Source organism: Gracilinanus agilis, chromosome 5, assembly GCF_016433145.1.
Source record: "Gracilinanus agilis isolate LMUSP501 chromosome 5, AgileGrace, whole genome shotgun sequence".
Lineage (NCBI taxonomy): Eukaryota > Metazoa > Chordata > Mammalia > Didelphimorphia > Didelphidae > Gracilinanus > Gracilinanus agilis.
This window is the reverse complement of record NC_058134.1, coordinates 233,956,839-233,974,846: the sequence shown is the minus strand read 5'-3', so window position 1 is coordinate 233,974,846 and position 18,008 is coordinate 233,956,839. Positions and strand designations below refer to the sequence as shown.

Here is an 18,008-nt window from a genome sequence, read left to right as displayed (position 1 = left end):
AAATGATCATCTCTTTAAGCTATCATTCTATCTCCTTCTTCCCTTTCATAGTTAGACTCCTTTAAAAAGTCAGCATTTCTTACCCCTACTTCCCCTCCTTTTACTCCTCAAATCCTTACCGTCTGGTTTCCAGACTCATTATTTAACTGAAACTACTCTCCAAAATGACCAATGATCTCTTTTTTTTCCAGTCCAAATTCTAAGTTCATGGCATTGTTGACTACTCTCTCCTGTATATTTATTTCCTTTAGCTTCCTTCACATTAATTTCTCCTGTTTCACTGCTTATCCATCAGAATACTCATTTTCAGTCTTCTTTGCTGCTTTGTCATCTATCTGTGGGTATATCCCAGTCTCTGTCATGGACCCTCTTTTCTCTCTGTCTTCCTCTCTCCATGATCCTATAAATTTCTATGAGTTTAATAATCACTTTTATGCTGCTGATAACCCCAAGATCTATCATAGCTCAGGTCTCCATCATTTGGGTGGCATAAGTAGGTAGAGTGGTAGACCTAGAATCAGGAAGATAGTTCCTAACCTTTCTGTGCCTCAATCTGTAAAATGAACCATCTGTAAAATGGGAATAACAATAGCACCTACTTCCCATGGTTGTGAGAATCAAATAAGATAATATTTGTAAAATGCTTTACAAACCCTAGAGCACTATGTAAATGCTAGCTATTATTCTTCTCATCAACTTCAAAGTGAACATTTTCCAAATAGACATTCAAAAATCACCTCAAACTCAACATGCCCTAAATATAACTGATCATCTTTCTCCCCAGAATCTCCCTTCTTCCTAGATTCCCTGTTTATGTTGAGGGGCATCAGTAGCCTTCTAGTCATACTGTTTTGAAATTTTGGAGTTCTCCTCTATTATTTTTTCCCCTTGCCCCAGAGATCCAGCCATATGCCACAGCTTGTCCATTCTGCCTTCACAAAATGTCTTGCAGCCATCTTCTCGCCACTTATAACCATTACTCTAGTTTAGGTCCTCATGATCTCTCCCCTGTGTTATTGAAATAACCTTCTAATTGGTTTTCCTGCCTCAAATTTATCTCTTCACTCCAATCCATCCTCTCCACAGCAGCCAAAGGGATTTTTTAAAGTATAGGTTTCACTATGTGACACACTTCCTCAAGAAGTTCCAAGGATTCCCGATTTTAGGATCAAATATAATCTCCTCTATATGGCATTTTCAACCTTGCACAAACTAGTTCTGGCCCCTCTTTTCTGGCTTATTGTACCTTATTATCCCTTACGAATACTCTATTCTCTAAGCTGACTGTAGGTATTGTGAAAAGACATCTCCATACCTGATTCCCTTGGCAAGATCCTCAGCAGGGTAGATAAAGGTAGGGTATTGAAAAAACTTTATGGCTACAAGGGAGGCATAAGAGGGTTAGTAGAAAGAAACACATTTCTAGAGTCAAAAAATCTGGGTTCAAGTCCTGTCTTTGCTAATAATGGCTTCTGAGTTTCCTTCCAACTCTAGATCTATTGTTCTAAATCAGACTATGATTCATTTAACATTTAAGACTCCAGTTTTCTTAATGTACAGTCCTTTGTTTCATTCTGTCCTTTCAATCATGTCTGATCCTTTGTAACCCCATTTGAGGTCTTTTTGGCAGAGATAGTAGAGTGGTTTACCATTTCCTTCTCCAGCTCATTTTACAGATGAGGAAACTGAAGCAAACAGGGTTAAGTGACTTGCTGAGGATCACAAAATTAATAAGTGTCTGAGGGCAGATTTGAACACAGAAAGATGAGCCTTCCTAATTCCAAGCCCAGCATTCTATCCACTGCACCATCTGACAGCCCTTTTCTTGCTGGTTTTTAAATAAATTAGTAATTGGGTAACATTAGGATCATAGATTTAGAGCTGGAAATGTCTTGGAGGTCACCTAGTTTTTGAGATCATTTTGAGATGAGGAAACAGATGTACAGAGGGGTAAGTTGACTTGCCTAGGGTCACAGAAATAATATGTGACAGAGATGGGACTTAAATCCAGGTCAAATCCAAAGTCAGCATTCTTTGCACTGTTAGATTCTGAAGCAAAATCTTAAGATTTGATAGGCGAGAGAAAATAATTTTGTAGAGTTTGTATTTTCCCCGAGTTCTGCTCACATTAGCTTCCAGAGAATGTGAGATAATTGGTATTAAAAATTATGAAAAACAACCCATAGGGGATTGCAACACCTCCAGCATGTTTAAAGTCTTGAAGTGAAACAGAATAAAAGTTCATCCCCTTTTTGTTTCACTCCCACACTGATAGTATATTCATAGAAGCGATAAAAGATACCCAAATTAAGTTTGTTTATGAAATAAGTTTATTTTTTCATGTGCCAAGAAACTCTGGAGTTTCTTTGCCCAGCCGTGGATGTCTCAATTCATCAGGCTATCTATAACTCAAAAGTCCTGTGTTCATCAGATTTTGCAGGTCTATTGGTAGGATAAAAGAAAAGCTTATTCATCTTGTTGGATTAGTTGATCTCTGAGGCCCTTTCTAGCTCTAAGATTCTATTATTCTCTTCTATCCCAACCAGAGACAAGTTGCAGACGTGAATGTTTCTCTCAGGGATAATAGAATCTCAGAGAATTAACTAGCTTTCGAACCCCAAAGCTTTGACCTTCTCTTTTCCTGTCTCATTGATGAGGAGGCCCTTAGCCAAGCATTGTTATTGACAATCCGTAGGGAGGAGTCAATTAATGATAAAGATGGAATGATGGGCACAAAGGATCACAGATTTGGAGCTGGGAAGGATCTTAGATATCATCTAGTCCAAACCCCTCATTTTATAGATAAAGAAACTGAAGCCTAGGATCAAAGATAAATATTGTGGTAGCAGAGAGAGGTGGAGGAGGGGGGAAGAAGAAAAGGCTTTGTATTTTCCCTTTTTTTCCAAGAGAAATACCATATTGACATCAGCCTTCATTTCTGTGTTAATAGGCACTCATTTTTGTTGTTTAGTCACTCCGTTGTGTCTGACTCTTGTGACCCTATGAACTGCTGAACACCAGACCCTTTTATATACTACCTTTCAAAGTCTGGCTAAGTTCATATCTAAAGTACTCCTAGCTAACCCTTATATTTTGCTTTCCTTTATTCACTATTTTGAGCAAAGCCAAACAAAAGACAATGGAATCCTAGTCTCCAATGCCCAAGGCCAGCTATCTACTGGCAGATTAGTCATCTTGGTCCCATTTCCAGAAACACAATGAACTACTCCACAATGAGCTTGTCCATTGACAGACCAGTTTGTGAACCCATCAGGATTATATCTTTTTTGGATCTCATATTAATTTGGAAGTAACAACAGCATCATTTCTATATCTACTGCAATGGACAGTGGGTACAAGTTAAAAGGAAGAAGACTTGGACTTGATGTGGAGAAAATCCACCTAAACAGGCTTCTCCAAAAGTTTTGTCCAGGTGGATTAGCTGGTTCACTTCCTCTCAAGATCTCCAAGTAAAGGTTTGATGCCTTCTTGTTCAGGCTATTTTTGTCCAAATATGAGTTGAAATAGGTGAACTATGAAATCCTACCCAAATCTGATTCTGTGATCATTAACACTTATGTTCAGTCTAATACCATAATCTTTGGTGGAGGTAGTGCCAGGAACTGAACTACAAACATAATGTGGCCATACTCAGAGACTCTGTTCTAAGCTCCTAAGGGATGAGAATAAAAGCTATAGAACGACAAATGCACAGTACATGAGGGTTGAGTGGGATCTCAGGGGTTTTTTGGAGGCAGCAAAGTTCCATGGAAGTGTGATAGATCTTGGATCATAGGTACTGGGTTCAAATCCTAGTTCTACCACTTATTTCCTGTGTCACTAGTGGCAACTTTTTGCCTCTCTAGTCTCATTTTCCTCATTTGTAAAAGGAGGAATTAAGACCTTCAAGGCCTCTTTTAAGTCTGAACCTATTTCCTTGAACTTCTAAGGAAATCCATCTTTTCCCAAAGAAGCCCATTATAATTATGGACGACAGGAAGACTCATCTGCATGAGTTCAAATCCATCTTCAGACAATAGCTTTGGAACCTTGGGCAAGTCATTAAACCCTTCTTGCCTCAGATAAGGAAACTGAGACTCACAGATTAAGGTAACTTGCCCAAGTTCATATAGTTAGTATGTGTTTGAAAATAGTGTGACTTGAACATAACAAAAAGAGTTCTGGATTTGGTTTCTATCTTGACTCTCCACTTGTTAGCTCTTTGACCTTTGGATGGATTACTTCCTTTCTCTGGGCTTCAGTTCTTCCTTTATATGATGAAGGGAGGGAATTGGACTTGATGGTCTCTGAGGTCCCTTCTGAGAATAATAGATTCTGGGATTTTGACTCCAAGGCCAATATTTCTTATCCTCCTTGTTCTTCATTCATCTTAATAATTCTATGTGGATGATATAGTATAAATATGAGAAGGGAGTCATTCAGAGATACAGAGCCACTGAGGCTCTTGCCTACATATCAGGAACTATTTGGTGTATTTCCAAAAGATATTGTTATCCTGGCCTAAAGCTATATAGTATAAAGAAAACAATGAACTAATTAAGAGGTATTTGTATTATAAGCAAACTGAGAACTTTGTTGGGATGACTTAGAGATACCTGTGTCAAAAGGGAAAGAGTGGTAAAGTGATAATCAAGAAATCTAAATCCTGAGCCCATACAAAACAGATCTGTAAGACCTTGGACAAACTTTCACCTCTGTATGTATAACCAGGATTTCCTCACCAGTAAAATGAGGAGCTTGGAATAGGTGACATCTGAACTTTCTTTTAGTTCTTGAGTCTTATATGTCTATGATTTTGAATTTTATTTCTTAAAAATCTAAACTTGGCAAATAAGACATTTCCATATATAAAGAAGACAGAAAAAAGAGGATTGTATGTGAATAAAATTGAATTTCTGTAATGGATAGCTTAGAGCTTATAATTTGGAAAGTTTGAACTTATTCTCACCTGGCCAGGGGACTGCTTACTTAGTATTAGTATGGGAGGCTACCTGGTGGAGGAGAAACACATTGGGAGTCAAAGAACCTGAGTCCAATGCCGACTCTTTTACCTTCTGAATGATTTTGGACAAGTTATTTCATCTCTCTGTGTCTCAGTTTTCTCATTGATAAACTGAGAGGAGATGGCTAAGGAGTCCAATCTAAACCCCAAGACATCAGTGACTTTATATTTAAAGTCTTGTGATTCCACTTTCAAATTGTGCTTATTATCATGTAAGGTCCCTAAAAATCAACTGGATTTGTTGTTTACCAATATGCAATGACTTCAGTTTGCAAAAAGTCCTCCTCATCATGAAACTCATGGACTTCAGAAAGAACACTCACTTTTGTTTCAGCGCAATTGGATTCAAATCATGGCAATCGAATGAGTCACTGTATCCTCTGACAATTGGATGAGTCACAAAGCTCAGTCTCCTCCTGAGTGAGTTGGATTCCATGTCCTCCAAAGACCTTTCCTACTCCAGATCTTTGCTTGTATGAAGAGGGCTGTCCAACATAAGGCCCAGAAGGAAGAACATAAGGGAATTTGCATTACTCCCATCAGGTTCACAGAAGGATTCAGACCCAGGTAGAGATCCATTGATTACTGGTCCTGTCCTTATGCCAACATCATTATTTATTCAGATTGTTGTGTTCAACATGTGCCATTTTCTAAATATATTGGAAAATGTCTTTAAAAAACAAACTCTAGCTTTTGCTCCCTGATTAGTCATTCTGCTGGAGTGCCCAGGCACTGACATTAGTTTCTTTTCTATTTAATATTTTTATTAATAACCTTCAGGAGGCAGTCAATAAATTAATGAAATTTGCAGATGATACTAAATTAAGAGGTGTCAAAAACTCCAGCTATGGCACAATTGTCTTAAGCTGCTCAGAGAATTTAGGGCTAGGAAGGAGAATTCAACTGGAAATTAACCCACTGGTCTAATTCTATTTCACTCTATTTCCCCATTATACAATCAACCTTTCAGCCAATTTCTCACTTCCCTGCATTTGTGTAGGCCAGCCCTCTTGCCTGGAATTCACTCCATCCTTATTCTGGCCTCTTGGAATTCTTCTTTTGTTCTCTCAAGGTCCAACTCCAGAGATGGAGTTCTATGTATTCTTGCTTATTCTTCCAATTCAAAATGTTCCCTCCCACCTGAAATTTTCCTAGAGTACTTTGGATCCCACGTTAGCCTCCATTACACTTTATCCATTATACTTCTTATATTCATCTATCTATCTATCTATCTATCTATCTATCTATCTATCTATCTATCTATCTATCTATCTATAATATCTCTGCTCTTACTCAGGAGGATGTCAGCAAATTATGAGATGGAATGCATTAAAAAAATCTTTGACTCCTTAGCATATAGTAGACTTAAGTTTATTGAGGGGGATGCAGCTGGGTAGCTCAGTAGATTGAGAGCCAGGTCTAGATGGAGGTCCTGGGTTCAAATCCAGCCTCAGGCACTTCCTAGCTGTGTGATCCTGGGCAAATCACTTAATCCCCATTGCCTAGCCCTTTCCACTCTTCTGCCTTGGAACCAATAAGTAATATTAGTAAGGGTTTAAAAAAAGTTTATTGAAAGATTGAGTGGGGCACAAAATAACCTCATGCTATAAAATCTGGCTGAAAATAATTTTAAATGGATATTTTTTCCTAGGGAAAGAAATCTGCAGATTAGTACTTCTGGAAGAGACTGAGAGACATGAGAGTTAATAATTCACCTGATGTGTTTTGTAGCAACAAGGATCACTAGGAATGATATTTGTGAATCTGAAATTTAATAGGACTTAAAGTTTTGCGAGCACATTATTATGCACATTTTCATTATTTTTTCTTCACAAGAGCCCTATGCAATTAGAATGGTAGGCATTATTATCACTATTTTATAGATAAGGGGAAAGATGTTCAGAGCATTCAAAAAACTACTCAGTGCTCACACAGTTAGCTGGTATTAGAGCTAGGATTTGAACTCCAGTCTACCTTGACTCCATCTTACAAATGATTTTATTACATGGATGTATGAATATCTCTGTATCTCTGTATCTCTATCTGTCTGTCTATATGTACATGTGTGTATCTTTGTGCATATGTATATAATATGTGTATATTATGTAATTGAATCTACTTCCCAGGGTTTTTGTTAGGATCAAATGGGATAATATTTTTTAAATTATTTGCATAGTGCTTGGCACAGAGTAGGCACTGTGTAAATTCTAACTATTGTCATTAATATTATTATTATATATTTCATCAAGAATGTGATATATCCTCTAAAGAATGAGAGGAAGCATGGCTTAATAGATAGAGTTCAGTGTTCAGGGTCTCAAAGACTAGGATTTAAATTCTGCCTCTCAGACATGTTGATAGTACAATTCCAGGCAAGTTACTGAACTTCTTAGTGACTATAAATTATAGATGAGTTGCCCTTCTATGAGGATGAAGGAATTTCTACACCAATATTGCCTGTTCCAATAAAGTCACAAGCCTAGACACACACACACACACACACACACACACACACACACACACACACACACACTGACTCACTCAAATAAATTCACCAGTTATCATGTCAGGGATGTTAAAAAAAAATTTGAACTCTGCATACTTGTCTTTCTTGCAGCCCACAAAGCTACCCAAGATATAATCTGGAAGTACAGATCTCATCTTATTGATTTTTTTGTTCAACAAGCATTAGTGATTCCTTCTTGTCTCCAGGATCAAATATAAAATCCTTCCTTTGACATTTAAAGACCTTCATAATCTGTCTCTAACCTGCCTTTTTAGGTTTATTCTATGTTACATTTTATAAATATACAGTCCAATAGAACTGACCTTGTTGCTTTTCCCAATCCATAGCTTTCCACTGGTCATCTCCATGCCTTTGCATAGACCAGTAATGGCAAAACTACGGCCTGCAGGCCATATGTGGCCCCCTGAAATGTTCTTCCTAATCTGATGAATACAATGAGTAGGATACAATGCAATGAAAGAGTTGCCTTAGAAACAGACTGACAGATGAGCATTTCTTTTCCATTGACCTCCTCTTTAAAAAGTTTGCCCATCACAGCATAGACCATCCTCCATAGGTGGAATGTACTCCCCCTTGAACCTCATCTTCTTAGAATCTCCAGCTGCCATCAAAGCTTGTCTCAAGTGCCAACTTCTACTCAAAGCCTTTCCTGATACCTTGAACTAATCATGGTCTCCACTTGGAAAGTAAGAACTATAGAACTATGTATGTCCTTTAACCCAGCAACACAACTATTAGATCTGTTTCCTGAGGTGATTAGGGGAAAAGGAGAATAACTGTTGTGTTCTAAAATATTTATGGCAGCTCTTGATTTATTATATATAAATTTTACATCTTGGTCTCTTGGTCATTGCCCTTCATACCTGAAGAGGACCAAAATGACATCACAGTGTTGAGGTCAATGTAGCTGATCAGAACAACAGGAGCTTGAAAGGCTCTACCATGGATTGGGCACAAATAGTTCACATAGCGTTTGGAGTGGAGATGTTTCTAAATTTGTGCATCTCACATTTCTTTTGAACTACTGAAATTCTGCTTTGCTTATGGAGCATAATGCCTCCTTTGATGTGAGCATGCCATGTTGGACAGTCCTATGCTAGCATCTCCAGACAATATCTTCAGAGAAATCTTTAGATTGCTCTTGTATCACTTAGAGGTGGTAGATACTGGCACCATATCTGGGCTTGAGTTCTGTCGCTTTCCTCCCCTCCCAAACCCTTCCTCCTCTTCCTCTCCCACATCTTTCTGTGTCTCCTTATATGCCTATTATCATCCTATCAGTAGATTTCTATAATGGTATGTATGTGTAATTCCCGGCAATAGAATGCGAGCTAATTGAAGGCAAGGTTTGGTTCAATTTTGTCTCTGTCTCTAGGCATGTCCTGATAAAGGTTTAACAACTGGCTTTCTGAAAATTCAGGACATACTTTCAAGTTTGATTTGCATTATTAACAAGATTTGTTGTTCTTGCCAATTTTTAAGATAATAATGCTTGCCTCGAACATTTTTTATAGGTTTTAGTGATTGACTGATTAATCTATTCATATTTCTCCACTATTAGAATGTAACCTCCTTGAGGGTATGGACTTTTTGTACCTTTTTTTAAAATTCCAATGCCTAGTGCGTATGCATATACATATGTATGTATATATATTTATCATCAAACTAATCAATAACAAATAATAGTTCATCAACAAACCTTTATTACATGTCTATTATAATATACATAGTCATAATAGTATGGTGTTGAATTGATGAGGAAATTCAACTATAGGCAAAATTTACTAAAGGATCCACAGCAATATCATGATTCAAATCCAACTTGAATACCATAAATTTAAGCCTAAATTATAGAAGAAAAATGTAGAATGCATTCCATCTCTATCTCCTTCAATGTATAAATCCATGAGCACTGGCTCAATTTTGGATTCATTCTCTTGTGTCTTTTTCCTTGATCTGTATCCTTTAAGAGCCATTAGATTTTATGCTGTTTTTTTCTCCCAATGGCTGAGTCAATAAAAATGACCTCTCAGAAAAAAGTAATAGAAATCTGTTCAGTTCTTTGTTCCATTCCAAAAACAAACACATCATTGTATTTTGAGTTGGAAAGTTAATAGGATTTGAAAAATTAGAGCTAGAAAAGGACTGGTTGGTCAACAAAGTCAATCACTTTGATTTAAGCCAGGTTGTCATTTCTGGTTCCAATTTTGAACTCCTCGGATCCTTTTTGAAAAATCGCAACATTATCCCCAATTGTATTTTAGTAGTTATAGGTCCTCTACAATATTGGTGATGTATGGATACCATGGTGGAGCTCTGTCATAATGTGGGATACTCATCTGGAGTAGTATTGTGCTCAGTTCTGGACCGTTTGTGAGGGGCATGAATAAGCTGGAGAGTGCCCAGTGAAGGGCAAGCAAGATGGTAAAGGGCCTTAAATCAAAGACTTCTGATCATCACCTGAAGCACCTGGGTATGTTTTATTCTGAAAAAGGAAATGCTGAGGGGAGACATGATAATTGTCTTGCGAGGAGCTGCCTTCTGGAGGAAGGATTAGACGAATTATCTATAACCAATAGGTGCAATAAGTAACCATTGCAAAGAGGCAAAAATGTAGATTTGGTGTCAAGAAAAACTTCCTCATCATTGAACCATATTATTTTCCATGTAGGTGTTCATTTAGAGAGGGATATTGATTAGTAATGAAAACTCACTAATAGGACAGCTAGGTAGAGTGCGGGACCTGGAGTCAGGAAGGCTCCTTTTCCTGAGTTCAAATCCAGCCTCAGAGACTTATTAGTTGTGTGACCCTGGGCAAGTCACTTAAGCCTGTCTGCCTCCGTTTCCTCATCTGTAAAATGAACTGGAGAGGGAAATGGCACACCAATCCAGTATATTTGACAAGAAAACCTAAAAAGAGATCATTAAGAGTCAGACTCAACTGAAAAACAACTAAACAACAAAAATATCTCCTTCTATCAAATGTTCAAGATCACTTTCTCTCCACAACCCACAAGAAACTCATGTGTATTTCTTTGGCATGTGTAGGATTGAAGAAATTCATGTGCATCATTATGTTTCATGTGTAGGACTGGTATTTAAAGGGATATTTAAAGACAGAATGTCCTGCATTGGGAAGTAATGGATTCTCCCTCTTTGGAGGTTTTTAAGCACTGGCCAGATGATCTCTTGTTGGGTATATTAAAATGGGGATTCTCTTCATGTATGAATAGGACTAGAAGACCACAAGGGTTCCTTCCCAGTATCAGCTTCTGTGATTCTGTGATTTTCTGACCCTCCATGGGAATCTATAGAGAAATCTATAGAATATAGAGGCAATCTGGTATAAGGCTTGATTTGGAATCAGAAGTTGTTGTTCAGTCGTTTCAGTCATGTCAGACTTTGTGACTTCATTTGGGGTTTTCTTGGCAAAGATACTGAATTGATTTGTCATTTCCTTCTCCAGTTCATTTTTCAGATGAGGAAATGGAGGCAAACAGGGTTAAGTGATCCTATGGTCACACAGCTAGTAAGTATCTGAGGGTGGATTTGAACTCAGGAAAATGAATCTTTCTGACTCTTATCCATTGTGCCACCTCAAATCCCAGCTGTCTCACTTTGATGCTAAGTTGTATAAATTTTTGGTGCCAACATTTCTTCATCTATAGAGTGAGAGGGTGAGGTTGGGGTGGAATTGGAGGACCTGATTTTTAATTCCTTTTCAGGGAACTTCTCTTCTTACCCCTCCATTCAATTTTTTAGCTAACATTTGACTGCATACTAAATTTTTAGCAGTAATGGAAAAAGGTAAGACATAGTTCCTCTTCTCATGTATCATGCAACTTGTAAGGAAGTTAGGAGGTACAGTGGTAGAGCACTACATCTAGAGTCAGCAAGACTTGAGTTCAAATGTGACCTTGGACACTTACAAGCTGAGTGACACTAGGCAAGTCACTTGATTTCTGCCTCAGTTCCTCATCTGTAAAATTGGGATTATAATAGCTCAGTTTTCAGTGTTGCGAGGATCAAATGAGATAATATTTGCAAGGCATCTAGCACATACTAAGTGCTCTATAAATGTTAGCTATCATTATATCCCTTGATTCCAGATGTAGCAATCACTGTCCTCTGATAGAGAATTCAATTCAATTTTGCCCAGTTTTCAAAAACAATTCCTCTCTTGGCTCCCCACTCCAGAACTCTGATTAGTTACATAGGCAAAATAGGTTTCCCTATCAATAATACCATTATAGGCTGTACCAAGTCCATTAATAAATTAACCACCATCCTGCTCACTGCTGCATAATTGAGTGTTGGCTCAGAATTGTTTCCTATGAAGAACTGCACCAATTACTTGTTATCTCATCCACTGAGTTATGCAGGGTTTTTTTCTTTCCTTCTTATAATAGGAGGCCAATTAACACTAACAGGGAGATTTTTATTTCTCTGCTAGTTTTTGAACTGGAATAATTAAAAACTGCTACCTGAAATAAGTGTCAATGATCTGTAAAGAAATGAAGATGTAATCTGCTCATCAACTCATCTGACACAAGACTTTCCAACTTAAAATTCTTCTATTAATCTATGCGAGCTTTCTAAAAAGAATTTTTTTAAAGGTTTGAAGAAAATTTTCTCTCCGGGGATTTTTCTAGAGTGGCCAGAGTTAGTGAATAATGCAGAGTTTCTTTTACTTTGAGTAAGTCTTTCTGATTTTTTTTTAAGTGTAAAGGACTCAAAATTATCAAATTGAATTCAACCTCAATGGTAGGCACTGGAAACCAAGCCTAGAATTTCCTCCTGAACAATGCTGAGCCTGAATCACATTGGGCAGCACAATTTCATCACAAAAGCTTGCACAGTGCAAAGTCCTCAAGCCTTTCATTTGGTCTCTTTGTCAGCTCTTTGCATTGTTGATCGATGGGCCAGATTGCTGTGGTCAGGATTTTGCCAATAGTCAGCTACGATCTCATGACTGGCATTTTGCCTTTTTAAAAATCATCCCCTTTGCTCTAGGAAAGACTTTGTACCTTTTCAACCAGCTGGGCTGGCTGTTAGGACTTTGGGTTTCTTTACTTATTTATTTTCAGTGGCAGTGGTTATCATTTATGTGTTCATCGGAGAGAGATATTGACTGGTAATTAAAACTCTGTAAATGGCTCCTGGTGTCAACTGATAAAGGTCAGTTCCCACCCAAGAAACTCATGTGTGTCTCTATTTTCCTCATATGAGATTGCTATTCACGGGGTTGTGCCAGACCCCTTTGTTCATGTCAGGTGAAGATAATAGATTGCCTCACTCGTTGCTAGTTAAAAAGGAAATGCTGTGGATATTGGATTTCAATTAAGCTTTCCTTCTCTATCTGTCCTGCTCTCTGTGTATTTCTCTTCTGAGTTGGGGAATAAAGGCTCTGAGAAGAATTAAATACAATTAGAGTGGGCGACATTGGCCTGGCGAGCATTATCTCTTGAGGGGCTGAGTCTTGGAGAAGGAACCATGTCAAGAAAAATGATTTCTTCTTAAATTTGGAAAATAGGTTTGTAACATGAAATTAAAAGGTGGGGCTGCCAGGGATGGCGAAGACAAGATAAATCAAAATACAACATCCATCTAAAGAAGAAACAGCTTCGTTAAGGGTTTCCTCATAGCGTGTAAATATTTAACGAGTCCTTAATCCTTACCTGTTGATGAACCGTAAACAGAGTACTGGAAATGCATGGCCTAGAGTTGCTCATAGACTATTTTTATTCCCTTAGGCATCATTTCCAGGACAACTCATATAATGGAAGATTAACTCGGAGCAGAGATTCTTGTCCTGGTCTCCTCCAGCTGCATCATTCATAGGTACTTCTTTTGCATGGATATGTATTCTTATGGCTACATGTCTGGCATTCAGATATGTTATCATCCATAATGCAGTGTTGGTGGTGGGTGCTAGACTTGTATATGTTTAGACTGATGGGTGCATTTAGAAATTGGGTAAGCATTGATAGACAGTCCCAGGTGTCCTGGCTGGGGTTGGGTTGACTCTGAGACTCAATAAATGAATTGTTAAAAATCTCAATTCTTGCAATTCAAATGAGTATACTTTTAAGAAAAATGGCAATTCTTCGAATTAAGCAGAAAAAAAGTTGGTCAGCTTTTTCTCAGTGTCTGGAATGGCTCGCTTATTACTTTGGAAGTTATAGCTATTTTGTGTGCTTTGGCAAATTCTGGAAATTTCTGCCTCTGGAAATTTCATACTGGCAGTAGATAATATTTAGTGAATGCAACTCAAAAATATTTTGTAAAATGCTACAAGCAGATATGAAGAGAATATAAGTGCCTTGAGAACAGGGAGTATCTAGATTTTGTGTTTATGTCATCAGTACCTAAAAGTAAGACAGGGGGTCTTACTGGATGTTCACTGATTAATGTCTTCTCTCTGTGATTCATGCCATATTCTGTCCTCATTATGGTGAAAGTTAATTAAATAAAAAGGGTAAATGGGATACAGATTAGCATAGACGATAGTGAATTGACCTTGGACCTGAATTCAAGTCTTTCCACTTATACAGATTGGATGTATGATCAGGAGCAAGACACTTCAACTCTTGTTGCCCCAGGCAGATCTCTAAGGTAAAGTCATGGATGAGTTGATCTACACAGATAGAGGGAATTTCTCCACTGAGAAGTCCTTATGTCAATGATTGTCTTGTCCATGATTTTCTAGGGCCACATGCCCCATCTCAGCTGAATCTTATCTAATTTATTCCCCGTCTCCTTTGGCTGGTAAAGCTGCTTCTTTAGGGAAGGGAGTAGTGTTGTAGTGGCAAACAGTACCTGATTTGAACTCAGAGGACTTGTTTTTGCTACCTGTGTCCCCTTGAACAAGGCATTTAACATTTCCCAGTCTTGATCTATGTATAAAACGAAGGGATGGCGCCTGAAATTCTAGCTCTAGATCTGAGATCCTATGGACTTTTTCAACTTTATTTTACTTTTTTGTGGTGGCATATTGGTCAAGACTTCCTACTTCAGATGTGAGAAGTTTTGCCAGATGATTGATAAATCTCTTCTACTTTTCTACCATAATACCCTTCTCTATGATGCCCAGGTTTTATTGACCCATGGAAAGCAGCACATATATTCTTGTATTATTTCATATGCCCCTAAGCAACTTATCCACATTATTATTTGAATCTTGGAGTTCATCAGATAACAATAGATGAATGCCTGGAAGTAAACTAAGATATTATTTAGTACCACCATTTGACAGACGCTGAAACCGAGGCCAGCAGAGAATAAGTCACTTTCACAAGTCACCCAGATAGTAAGGGCAGAGTCAAAAGTCACTGGATCAGGGAATCATAGATTTATCTTTTTGGTGTCCTGGACACCTTTGGCAATCTAGCAAAGAGTATGAACCTTTTCTCAGAATAATGTTTTAAATGTATAAAATAAAATACAAAGATTTACAAAGGAACTAATTCTATTGAAAGAAATTATCAAAATATATTTTGAAAAGCAAATTCACAGATCCTAGTTTAAGAAACTCTGATTTAGAGCTAAAAGGGACCTTAAGAGATCAGTGATCCAAGGTCTTCTAATGCCTTGTCCAGTGACATTGCTTGTTAAATCACATGACCTTTCATCTTCTGAGGGTTTGGATTACAAGTGGATACCATGTTGACCTTGGAGACAGGAAGACCTTGGTTTGAGTCCTATCTCGAATTCTAGTTTTGTGACTCTGAGCAAGTTAGTCTACCTTCCTGAACCTCTGTAAAATGAGGGAGTCAGATCAAACCCTAAACTCCTTTCTGGCTCTCTGTGTAGAACTCTGTGATCCTATGTGTATTAGCTTGTACTGGCCAATATCAAAACTCAGTCTCACACAGTGAATATTCCTAGCAGTTGATTTTTGTAAATATGTCTGGTATTTCCTAGTTGTAATGAGCTTAGTGTCACCTAAAGACATAGAGATTTTGCTGTGGACTCCTTCTTCTATGTAACTTAAAAATAAGTTTTAATAACGCCTGGAATTCCACTCTCCTTGTTTCTCTTTACTGAAAAAAAAGCTCATTATTTTAAGTCTATTTCTAGTCTTTGAGTGAGCTTTCCCCTTTCCTTCAGCTTTTTTTCCTCTAACTGATAGCTATAAGACAACGATTTAGTAAAGACAATGTGGCATAGTAAATAGAGTACTGAGTCTAAAGTAAGGGATTCTTGTTGTTGTTCAGTTATTTCTCAGTCACGTATGACTCTTTGTGACCCTACTTGGAGTTTTCTTAAAAAGATACTGGAGTGGGTTGCCATTCCCTTCTCTAGCTCATTTTACAGATGAGAAAACTGAGGCAAACATGGTTGAGTGTGTTGGTTCCAAGGCATAAGAGTGGTAAGGGCTAGGCAATGGGAGCTAAGCAACTTGCCCAGGAAGTATCTGAGGCCAGACTTTGAATCCAAGACCTCAGGCATCTAAGCCTGGCTCTCAATCCGCTGAGCCCCCTAGCTGCCCTATGGTGGTGGCTCTTGAACTGAACTTTGAAGAAACTAGACGTTTTAAGAGGTGGAGATTGGGAGGAAATGTATTGAAAGCCTGGAGATCAAGAAGGCATGGAGATGGGAGATGGTAGTGTGTGAAGAGCGACACTAGGTAGGAGGCCATTCTAGGCAGAGTGAAGGCTTTGGGAAGAAGAGCCATTTTTAATAACTCTAGAAAGGCAGGTTGTAGCCAGATTATAAAGAGCTTTAAATGCCAAATGGAAGAGTTTATATGTGATCACAGGGGAACTAGGGAGCCACTAGAGTTCATCAGATCAGAGGGATGACATAGTCAGACCTGAACTTCAAAAGTATCACTCTGGCAGCAGGATAGGTGGCTTCAGATCCCATGTCGGGGACACTATTTGGGTGACCCTGGGACATTGACATTACAGCTAAGACCTACCGACTTAGACAGGTTCAAATCCTTTTCACATTAAGTCTGTGAAACCATGAACCTGTACTCTGCCTCAGTTTGAATTCTTCACACACTGAAATCAGACACTTGAAGTATCTATGATGAAGTAGATAGACTGCCAGAGCTGGAAACCATAAGATCAGAGTTCAAATGCTGCCTTCAGCTGGATGGCCCCAGGCAAATCATTTAACCTCTGTCAACATCAGCCATATCTGTCTTTGCATGACCTTATAGACTATTTTCCATGGGATTTTCTTGGCAAAGATTTTAAAAGAGAGCGTCTTGCCATTTCCTTCTCCAATGTGCCCCTATTTTACAAATGAGGAACTGAGACAAATAGAGGTTAAGTGACTACTTCAGTTTATTCATCTGTAAAAATGAGATAATAATAACCCTTAACTGTCAGGGCTATTATATCAATGGGGATAATGTGTATAAAGTGTTTTGAAAACTTTAAATAGTGCTCAATGAGGGCCAGTTATCATCATCATCATCATCATCATCATCATCATCGCTATTATTTGACTCATTTGGCCATGGCCACATGGAGTTCATTTTTAGCCAATGTTACCTTGTCAGAAATAGAATATTTAGCTGATGACTTTCTTGACACTTCTCTATTCTGTCAAGAAGCTGAACTTGGCCACATTACACATTGTCTTACCCACCAGTTTTTCTTTTCTACTCAGAACCAAGTTCAACAGAGTTCTCTTCCTTGTGGGGTCTAGAGAAGTCTCCTCTCAGATGAAATTATTTATTTAAACTTCCCTTATTTTCTCAAACCCCAACTTAGCCATAAATGGGGTTTTCTTGGAAAGATCCTAACTGCAGTGATTTGCCATTCCTTCTCCAGCTCATTTTACCATTGAGGAAACTGAGACAAACAGGGTCACAGAGCTAGTAAATGTCTGAGGCCAGATTTGAACTCATGTCTTCCTGACTCCAGACCCAGAGCTCTGCCCAATGCACCATCTAGCTGCTCCACAGTCAATGGGTAAACCAGGGCTATTATGAGCATTTGGTTTTGTTTGCTTCCTGAGGGAGCCAGGGGATCCCTTGGACTCTACCAGGGAATTCATTTACATTCTGTGCTCCACTATGTCCTATGAGGAAGAATTAGGCATTCATGAAAAACCTAAGCATAGTCACTAAGAAAGATTGACAGACTACACACAGCAACCTCCTTTTAGGAAATAGAAGGAAATACCATTACTTAAAGAAGTATCATGAGCCTACATGGATAGATCAGAAGAGGATGAAGATGTTAGGGATAAACCCAGTGGGACAGACTTCTAAGCACAGTGCCTGGCACTCGTAGGTGGTAAATAAATGGTTTTTAGTTAGTTGGTTGATTGATTCTATCTGAACTTCTCCTTGAATGAACTAAGCTGGGACTGGCTTAGTGGATAGAATATCAGGCCTGGAATAAGGAGTCCTTGGGTTCAAATCTAGCCTCAGAACCCTTTTTGCCTAGCCCTTGCCTTTCTATCGGAAGGAAGGTAGGAAGGAAGGAAGGAAGGAAG

At 38.3% G+C, this 18,008-nt stretch overlaps 1 protein-coding gene across 2 annotated transcripts in view; it reads left to right on the top strand.

Moving 5' to 3' along the window:
• NEDD1 (NEDD1 gamma-tubulin ring complex targeting factor) overlaps window positions 1–14,170 on the top strand; it is a 388,827-nt gene extending 374,657 nt beyond the window's left edge. The window contains exons 1-3 of one of the 2 annotated variants that reach the window (XR_006506358.1): window positions 12,564–12,728; window positions 13,304–13,391; window positions 14,105–14,170. The gene's annotated coding sequence lies outside the window, so the exon portion shown is untranslated. Of the gene's footprint in view, window positions 1–12,563; window positions 12,729–13,303; window positions 13,392–14,104 lie in introns of those variants that run through there. The other variant, XM_044677639.1, reaches the window with a different exon arrangement.
• Window positions 14,171–18,008: the final 3,838 nt, after the last annotated feature.